The 10000-nt window shown below is 39.8% G+C and overlaps 1 protein-coding gene across 10 annotated transcripts in view; it reads left to right on the top strand.

Annotated features, from left to right (window-relative positions):
• The window catches only part of LOC135224544 (mechanosensory protein 2-like), a 745504-nt gene that overhangs the window by 370557 nt on the left and 364947 nt on the right, over positions 1-10000 (top strand). The window contains exon 1 of one of the 10 annotated variants that reach the window (XM_064263637.1): positions 8534-10000. This exon is cut by the window's right edge and continues 905 nt beyond it. The exons of the other annotated variants lie outside the window; for them this stretch is intronic. The gene's annotated coding sequence lies outside the window, so the exon portion shown is untranslated. Of the gene's footprint in view, positions 1-8533 lie in introns of those variants that run through there. 10 annotated transcript variants of the gene reach the window in all.

Raw genomic sequence — 10000 nt, 5'->3', positions numbered from 1 at the left:
ACTTTCAAATGAAGATTTTCCGTCGTTGCAAATAGGTGGTCATCGGGGTACATAGGGAAGGCCTGTTCGCAAAGGGGATGATACTAGAGTATTGTATAGTGAGATGAGAGACGCTGTAACAGCCATTACATGGGAGCTTTTGCTTCCAGCCTTCGGAAGAGAGGGATATCGAAGGTGTGGATGCGAACTTAAAGAGGATAGAGAGAGGGTTTGGGAAGAGAGAGAGAGAGAGAGAGAGAGAGAGAGAGAGAGAGAGAGAGAGAGAGAGAGAAATGCGCAGTTCAGAAGAAGGGGAGGGGAGTGGCAAAGGAAGAGCAAATGTTTTTGAAAAAGGGTTAGAGCAGGGGAGGAGGAGGAGAGAGAGAGAGGGGTAGAGAGAAACAGTCTGCGTATATGCTTATGCAGAGCAATTGACAGCTTGCTACCTATGAATACTTAGAGAAAAACAGTTTTTTGCGAAACGCTCAAAAACGAACGGAACAAGAACAAAGAGTAGTGACCCAGCAGCGCTTAGACCCCAGACGACGACAGCAGTGACGGAGGGGCATGCATAACATAACATAACACAATCTCCCCTGCTAGTGTCTAACCCGTTATTGCCATACGGGGTGCACATCCCGACGACTGAAACGAAATGCTTGGTGCCTAGTCCACTCCGCATTCTCGACTTTCTATGACAAACTGATTGACGGATTGTTGAGAACGATTCGTGCTGTATTCCTAATGTTTTCAGTGTTTCTGCTCATTTTGGCCCATTACTAATAGCAGCAGCATTTCGTATTTTTCATCATAAACTATAACCTCGCTTTGAGGTATTCGTTTTTAACTAACAGATTCAAAACTAACTGTTGTAGTAGCAAATGTATATTAAATGGTTATCACATTTTAGTTAATGAAATGCAATGAGATTTGATAAAATATAGGTCAAATCGAGAAAGCCACGTGTCTATACTTGTTTACATAGTTTTGCGGACCAATGGAGGGGATGTCATTCTGATTATCTTAATGCATATATATATATATATATATATATATATATATATTATATATATATAATATACGTATATAGTATGTATAGGGTTTGGTTGTGTATTATATGTATAATATATACTATATATATATATCAGACATCTACAAATTATTCTTTACCCACTTGCTCATGAAAAGAAACATTAAAATGATTACAAACAGTCATTAATTCTCGGTCTTGAGTAACACGTACAGTGGAAGCATTTGTCCTTAGATGAAACTATAATGGTACTGCCTTGTAATTTCATGCTGGAGAGTTCATGGTCTCGAGAGACATCTGTTATTAACAATGGCTATGAGAAAACCTGACTCTCTCTCTCTCTCTCTCTCTCTCTCTCTCTCTGTTTTGCGCGCATGCGTTCAATGGTATCAGTGGATAAAAGAAAATGTTTCTCTCTCTCTCTCTCTCTCTCTCTCACACACACACACTCAATGGAAACAGGCCCAAGAATGACCTATTTCCTGGTTTTTTTACGAATGATTGATATCTGACAGGAAATGTAATATGTTCCTCATTGCACGAGCCTTCCTTTTCCTGTCCTCCGCACAAAGAAATGAAATGCTCCTGCCCCTCCCCCTCCAAGGCCTTCAGGCAGGTCTTGTGGTTGATTCATGTGACACAAAGATAGAAATGTGTAAACCCGACCGCCCATTATGAGTAAATAGACGGAAACCGGTCGTTTGCACATCTTGTTTGCTCTTTGAACGTTGGACGGGCCTTGTTTTCTCTTGTTTTCTTTCGGCCTGATAGAGATAAAAGGGGGATAGGATGACGAACGAATGAGTCTTATCCATTGCGTTGGCCTGTTGTCCTGTGATTCAAATGCAAGGGTAGTAGTAAGTTCTCCTTTGTTATGTGGAAACCCTTGAGCTCTAGATCTCAACATCAGCAGAAGACGGGAAATGCAGTGTTCGAACCCTTCCTGTCTGTTATGTTATAGGGGAAATCAGTCGTTATAAAAATGTTGAGTGTTATAATCCACTATCATTAATTTTAAGAGAGAATCACAACTGAGATCAATTATATTCAGATGTTTAGTTTTAGAATATTGGGGGGATAGTTAGCGAGAAGTATCCGTGATCGCTGGTATTCGGGAGATAGCGTTAAAATATTCTGGTAATGCTCGATGTTAAAATATTAGGGAGAGGTTTCGTAGTAAGATCCGCGATAACAGCTGTCCGGGAGATGTTCAAGCGTGAAATTCTACCGCGGGAATATTCGTTGAATGTAAATGCAGAATCATTTTTCACGGTCGCCAGAATCCATTGTCCGTATTCAAGGTATATATAGAGTCATCATTTATCTTCAGATGCTTTCCTGTTATTTATAGAGTTAAAATCAATTTTAACAGTATTCCGGACATAAGGTGTTTGATTCTTTTATCAATAGAATATTGTTAAAATAAGCTATGGGAATCTTTTGTTTTTGGCCAGTGCTTAGCTGCGTCTGCCTGTTATTTTTCTTCTTCGAAGGTAATATTATAGGATATAAAATCTGTACTGCAAGATGTAATAATGCACAGTGATAATTATCATCGTGTCCAAAAAGTTATCGATCCCTTCTTCAGCAGGCAGAGGTCCATCTAAATGTGGCATGTGTAGTTGGCTAGGAATTCGTCCTCGACGAGTTTCGCCAATGCTGCTAAATGTATTCACGTTTGACAAATATTGTAGGAAGTAGGTTAAGCGATGCTTTCAAAGGTTACCTACAGTAACGCGCCTGTGTCGTTATCCATAAAAAGATATTAATTTTGGCTGATATCCGAGACAGTAGCTCCAGCTTCATGGCTTCCGATAAAGAAACACAAATGATGCATCTTTGTATCGCTAATAATGTTTCCCTGGTTTCCTTTGGAAATAATGATTTCATTTGGAAGGAAATAATGAATTGATTTGTTAGGGAAATAATGATTTGATTTGGTAGGGAAATAATGATTTGATCTGATAGAGAATTATATCCGATTTATGGTTAATAATAGAAGAACGTTTCCGAGGAAGGAATCCCCAAGGGCGCCAAGACGGAGATATACATTGCTTGCACAAGTGAACGTTAGGTCAGCTTTCGCTATGACCCCAGCAACATTTTTCATCAATAGTTCCCGAAGAAGAATCACAATTTTCGCTGCTAGTTTTTAAGAAAAATCAGTCTGGCCCTTGCATTTCGTCGAAATAGTGAAGGGATGGAATCGCGTGTTGTGAAAACTGACTGAGAATTTTAGAATATTGTAAGTTCTGTGGGATATGGCTTCGGCGAAGTTCAAGTTACACGCGCATCATCGAGTGCTATTTTTTGGCGATGTGCTGCAAGTGCGCCAGCTGAAGATAAAATTGGAACGCTCAAAATGCTAAGAAATATTCCATGAACGTCGCAAGTTTGGCAATTCGTCATATATTCGGACACTAATATACTTATTTTTAGAGAAAGAATACAAAGCCATTAGTATGTGGGTCTGGAATTATTCCTTGAACTCCGAAGTTTTGAAATTCCTCAGATATATGTAGAAGAACGCACTCATTTCTAAAGAAAGTAACCAAACCTATATAAATTAGGGTAGGGTTTCCTAGCCATGAATGGGAGAATTCTGCCGTAAATGTATTGGAGTAATGGAACGGTATAATAGGCCGTTTGATGTAATCCCTCGATATTTGACACACGGCTGAATTCTGTGCAGATGTGAGGCACAGTTCATGTCTCGTATAACAGGCGATGGATATTCACAGATAACCAAGGTAGGAAGCTGAGAGAAGTTAAAGATGATGTTTACGCCTGCAACTCATCGCGCAATAAGAGCCGATTTCTCTCTCTCTCTCTCTCTCTCTCTCTCTCTCTCTCTCTCTCTCTCTCTCTCTCTCTCTCTCTCTCTCAAATCCGGACATTGTAAAAAGCAGACGAATTACACTGGAACATTTTTACGAACCATTTGAAAGAGAGGCCAGCTTGAAAATATGAAATATAAAAATGTGTATACGATATAACACCATTTGCCGATTTCAACGTTCGTCTCCCCCACCCCCAACAAAAAAGTTAAGAGTAAAAATAGCTAGGAAAGCTATTATTAACCGACATATTCGAACACTGGGAATATTGAACTCCCACGGCCACATTTCCCTCTTCAGTAATAACAGCCACTGATCAAACGCTATAGCCATATTTGTCACCACTTGCAGTCACCATTGCCTTACAGATATAAGACGAAGAGCCTTGCAATGGCTATCACTTTCCATCTTCATATCCAATTGGCGAAATAAAAGTTGAGACGATGGAGGTTTTTTTTTTTTTGTTTAAACTTTTTGCCATGGAGAAGGAGGAGAAAAAAAAACAGAGACAAAAAAAGACGAGGAGAGAGAGAGAGAGAGAGAGAGAGAGAGAGCTCTTTTCTGCATGTGAAAGAGAAAGAACGCAGGCGAAAAAGACACATTCCATGATGTATGAAATCAGTCGGTCAGGAGTCAATAAAGTGCTAAGAGCCAGGTAGAGCGTGTGTGTATTTGCCGAGATATCGAGAAACATCTGCGAGACCTAATGTTTGTCTCGAAGTTCAGTTGCAAACACTAGCCATTTAAAGACAACGTGGAGAAAAGCGTCCGTGTTTGGCAATCTTTCTAATTGGTAACTGACAGATAAGAGTTTTTGCTTCTTTCCGTTGCCAGAGCGTAATTCATGCTGCTGTGCTGTGTTCTAAGTCTGCACTAAATTGTACATTTTCACAGATGTTGTTATTAATATTATGTCTGTGAAAATGCGCAATTTAGTGCAGACTTAGAACAGCAAAGTAGTAGCATGAATCACGCTCTGGCAACGGAACGAAGCAAATCCACATAAACCCAACTCTTGCGTGTTAGTTTCTGTCAGTTTATTATTATTATTATATATATTATTATAATAATTAATATTATTATTATTACTATTATTTGTCGCAGTCATTGAGATTGTTACTGTGCTATTTTTATTACTATATGTATCCGTCGCAGTATTTGCTCTATCGTCATCTATGACGATGATGCGAGAGAGGGTCGCAAAGGCCAATCCCGCCAAAAAGAGTCGTGACAAAATGTCTCCGAATCGGTCGGTGTGAGCGCCGTTCGTTCAGCATCAGATGTCATTTTGAGAGTCCTCTTCAAATGGTGACTTATGATCACTAGGAACCTATGCCATGCATAGGAAGAAATCTTATAGCGAAGGTGAGATAATACGTATGTATATCATGGTCCCACATGAAATTCCACTGATTTTGGTGTCTCTCCTTTTCGGTTCTAAGGTATTTCAGGTTATAACCAGTTTGGTGGTTGTGACTGGTTTTTGTTTGACTATAAACAGAGCTGTTATACTTTGCTGTAGCCTACAATATAAATTTCGGATTTGTTGACAGGAGTTCCAATTGTATTTAATTTTAAAAATTCCTCAGGCCTCGGTGTCCACTTAGTACTTTGTAATTGCTGCTTATATATATATATATATATATATATATATATATATATATATATATATATATATATATATATATATAAAGGACGTCGAGTCGAAAGCTCTTGCAGCGACTCCGTTGTTTATTTTTCCTTCGTGGCTTATACCTTTATTTATGGATTTATCACGCTCCAAACTTTCGTGATTCAGTTATACACACACACACACACACAAACACACACACACACACACATATTATATATATATATATATATATATATATATATATATATATATAAACTCATTCGTATGTCTTCAGAAATACTGTAGGATTTGTGTATTTGTATATATAAAAGGATATTTTCAATACAAGTAGTTGCGGAAGATATTCCAACTAAAGCGGCAACTGATGGAAAAAGAAGGAATGACACTACATTTTAGTCACAGGTAATATTGTATCAAACAACTGTAAAAAAAATGGCTTGTTCCATTTGAACCATCTTCCTTGCTTTCTACTTAGAAGAGGTTTATCTTTTAGTTACTACTTATAAAAACCTCCCATATTGCGGATTAATCCTTTCTCATAAACTTATCCGCGAGTCCTCCAAAGTAATGATGTCGCAATGCCGTGGATGTTGGATGATGGCAAAGGAAATTTTATTCCTTCCCCTTGTTTTAATCTGCGCTGTGGGAAGCGCCAAGATCGACTCCTCTCGCATTTAATCTCGCCGTTCTGTCTCATTATTTTGAATCTGAGACGAATAAAGAAATTTCGCGTCCGGCCACCAATCCCGTCCCCTCTTTATGTCCGGCAAGCTGCGCTTCTTCATTCAGAGGCTGGACGTACAGAATGCTGCTTTTATTTTTCACTGGCCGGTTAATTGTTCTGCGCTTTGGATTAATACCGAGCCACATTTATGTGCTTGTACGTGATAAAAAAAAAAATATTAATGCCAGCGAGTCATTGATCTCCTAAATTTCAAAGTACGCGAAGTCCTCGGTTTTGGTCCTTCGCTAAATTTTCGTCATCTAAATCACAGACTTCGCTGTCTTTCATGTTTTGTTTTAAATGTCATTATCCGCTGGGATTTGACACAAAATTTCCTGGCCTAATGTTTACCATTTATCTTTGCCATGTTTTCCTTAATATATATCCTATAAAGTTCGCTTTTAATGGAAATGTAGCCCTTATCAATACATACCCACAATGATACTGCTGATGCTTCGGGTGTTGATTAAACTAAGAATATATAGATGAATTTTATGTATATGTTAATCCTAACGCTCGCGCGGGCGCGCGCGCGCACACACACACACACACACACATATATATATATATATATATTATATATATATATATATATATATAATATATATATAATATATATATATGATATTATTATATATAATATATATATATAATTTATATATATATATATATATATATATATATATATATATATATATATAATATATTATATATATATATATAATATATATATATATATATATATGGGAGTCAAGCAAAAGATTGAGGAGTCTGAAAAATAATCGCAAAGGTCGTGTTTAATGGCTGTCAAGTCATAATTAGATTGTCAAGACTGGATAATACTGCAAGTATGGCTAGCTTCTCTGTGCTAAGAATATGCCATGAAGGAGACCTTCTCATGGTTGAGTGGGTTTATTGACAGACAGACAGACAGACAGACAGAAAACAGACAGACAGACAGACGACAGAGACGAGACAGCACAGACAGACAGAGAGCTAGTTCATTTACCTTAGGAGTTATTATCGTATTTGAAGTCGGACCTACGGAGTCAAGGACTCAAGAAATAACCTTCGCAAACAGGCCGAGTGGTTTTAAGACCTTGTTAAACAGTGACATCTGCCGACCATACTAAATAGCCTTTGTTTGCATGTCTAAGCGATGCGTCCGTCATTTTTCAGAGTTAAACTGGCGAGTGAGTGATATATGCACCCTTGCCATGGCATTAGGAGCATCCCTTGATACAAAATTATGTAGTTTATATTCATGGCAAAGCTGTTGCCAATTAATCAACCGTTGGTTTAAGTCTTGTTTAGTAGGAGAAACTTCTGATAATCCCGCTGCATTAGATAAGTTAGTATCATGATTTATGAGGATTCTTGGTGGTTGGAGAGAGAGAGAGAGAGAGAGAGAGAGAGAGAGAGATAGTAATGATCAGTGCCACGTTCGCTTTGTTCACGCAAAAGCCGACGGGACTGGTATCCATATACCCTAGCATACCCCGGCCTGAAGCAAAGGGAGAATGAAGGGAGAGGAATGGGAAGAATTCCTCCTTCTGAACTCTATTTGTCTCGTGTTGTTTGTTTCTTTTGTTTCGGTCATGATAAGAGAGTCCAGCAATAGCATCGTTGGCGAAGCAGATGGTGAGATGGAAGGTAAATGGCTGAGGGAAAGAAAAGAGCTCGACAAAATCTGTAGAGCAGAGAAACACGGGTGACGTAGTTGCATATAAAAGGCTAATACCGGGCATTAGCATGCGCTATTTCTTTGAAAAGATGCGAATAAGCCAACATAGTTTACAGGGAAGAATTTTATGGAGAAGAGGCACTAAAAGGTAATGTATGGGAGAACTAAGGAAGCCATATATGGCCTGGGCCACTTTTTGAGATCAGCGTTTTCTCCTGTTTCTTTGGAAAGATGTCGTTATGTTTTTTACTATATTTCTTGGCAGAAGTGAAGCCGCGGGTTTGCTTTTGGAAATGGGTATGATTTTGTTTAGATTTAGGCTGTCCGGTGTGCTTCGGGTGTTGTTTGGTTGTAGGGACGTTATTCGCGATTAATAAGTTGTTGTGAGTATTGCGCGACTTAGGTTGTTGTTGGGCTGAGTGCCACACAGTGCCACATGATGCCACGCAGGAAAGTGGGAGAGCAAAGTGGGGTTAGAGAGAGAGAGAGAGAGAGAGAGAGAGAGAGAGAGAGAGAGAGATGGGATGGAGGGAGGAAAATGAGAGGTGGGTGGATGGTAGGTAATGGTGGCGGTGGTGGTGGTGGTGGTGGTGAGTTGGAGTTCCCTGCAGGTTCCCGGAGTGCCACGCTGGGTTGTGTGTGTGGGCCACAGTCGTGTGCGCGGTGCCAACCCTCCCGCACGGGTTCAACCATTGGCACTCCTCCTCCTCCTCCTCTTCTTCTTCTACCTCGGTCGGGATCACTGTGGTCTCTGGCGGTGGCGGTAGGTGGTGGTGTGTGCCTCCTCCTCCTCCCCCTCCTCCTCTCCACACCTGCTACTGCCCACTGACCTGAACTTGGTGAAGAAGAAGAAGAAGAAGTTGCTGGTTGGTTTTCGGAGTGAGAAAGAGTGTGAAATTCGGGAAAAAGAGACTCGAGTTAACTTACGAAAGTGGATCTTCCCTCCCATGAATTCGGTGGACTAAGGTGCGCTCGGATGGACAATTGATGTTAAAGTTCTCGGTGCCTCTGGTGGAGATCCCCTCTGCCAGTGACAGATTCATGATCATAACTGTTCTTGTTCGAATAGGAAATTGCTTTTTGTTGGTAAAGGAAAGGCCAGACACTCCGCGGTTCAAAGTCATTTCGAAAGGGAACTGAAAGCAACGGAAAAGGCTCGACTAGTATTTCGCCGAGGCGTTCTTTGATCGCTGCTGTCTGCTGAATAAAGGATGCTTTAATCTGAAACAGAGGGAAAGAAAAAAATATCAGTATTCGGGAAGTATTTTCAGAGTATATAAATTTTAAGACGCGTAAAAGTTATAATTCCTGAGGAAGAGGTGTTAATTGCACTTGGTTACTATTAGGCATGACAGAAAGCAAAGGAAACATTTAGATTTTGATTTTGTAGATCAGCCCAGAAGTCTGTTTTTTTATGGACGTTGTAGTCCCGTTTACTTTTAAAATAATTTTGATTTTTAATAAATGTGCCTCTCAACTGTGCCCTACCTTTCTTGCTGTCACCAAAAACCAACAAATTAGGAACCGAACGCTTCGCCGAAAGTGTCTCTAAGTGTACTTTTTTGACCTGTGATCTTCCTGTGATAAAACATAAAAGAAATGACAAAGTCTACTTACGGGGTCCACGTCTAAAAATAGCAGACACCTTCCATCGGGGTGTCTACGAAGCCATCCCTCTCAGGGCCTTTGCTTGCTGCTTTTGTATATATAAGAAAAATAATTGCCTCTCGAACTCCGATCTGTGATGACTCTCGATACGTCAGTTGCCAGCTAACTTGACGACAGCTGTCAAACCTCCAGCGAACATCTGTCAGACACCTGGCCTGACCCGTCGTCAGCTGGATTTGCCCCAATTCCAATAAACTGATTTCCAACTAAGTAGTCTCAACTGTGCCCACTGTGATACGTACCAATTCTGGAAGTGTCTAGGGAAGCCGGTGACACACATTTCCAGGGCGGGAAAAACAGCTCTGGAAAAAGATAAAAGATTTTGAAGCGAGCAAATAACCTTCGAGCAATAAAGATAATTTTACAAAAGCATTAAAGTTTAAAGTGAAGAACTAATCCGAAATATTTCTTTGCCTCTCTACACGATTTTTATATTATTCCGGCG

Source organism: Macrobrachium nipponense, chromosome 12 (genome assembly GCF_015104395.2).
Source record: "Macrobrachium nipponense isolate FS-2020 chromosome 12, ASM1510439v2, whole genome shotgun sequence".
NCBI lineage: Eukaryota > Metazoa > Arthropoda > Malacostraca > Decapoda > Palaemonidae > Macrobrachium > Macrobrachium nipponense.
This window is presented reverse-complemented; position numbering and strand designations above follow the sequence as displayed.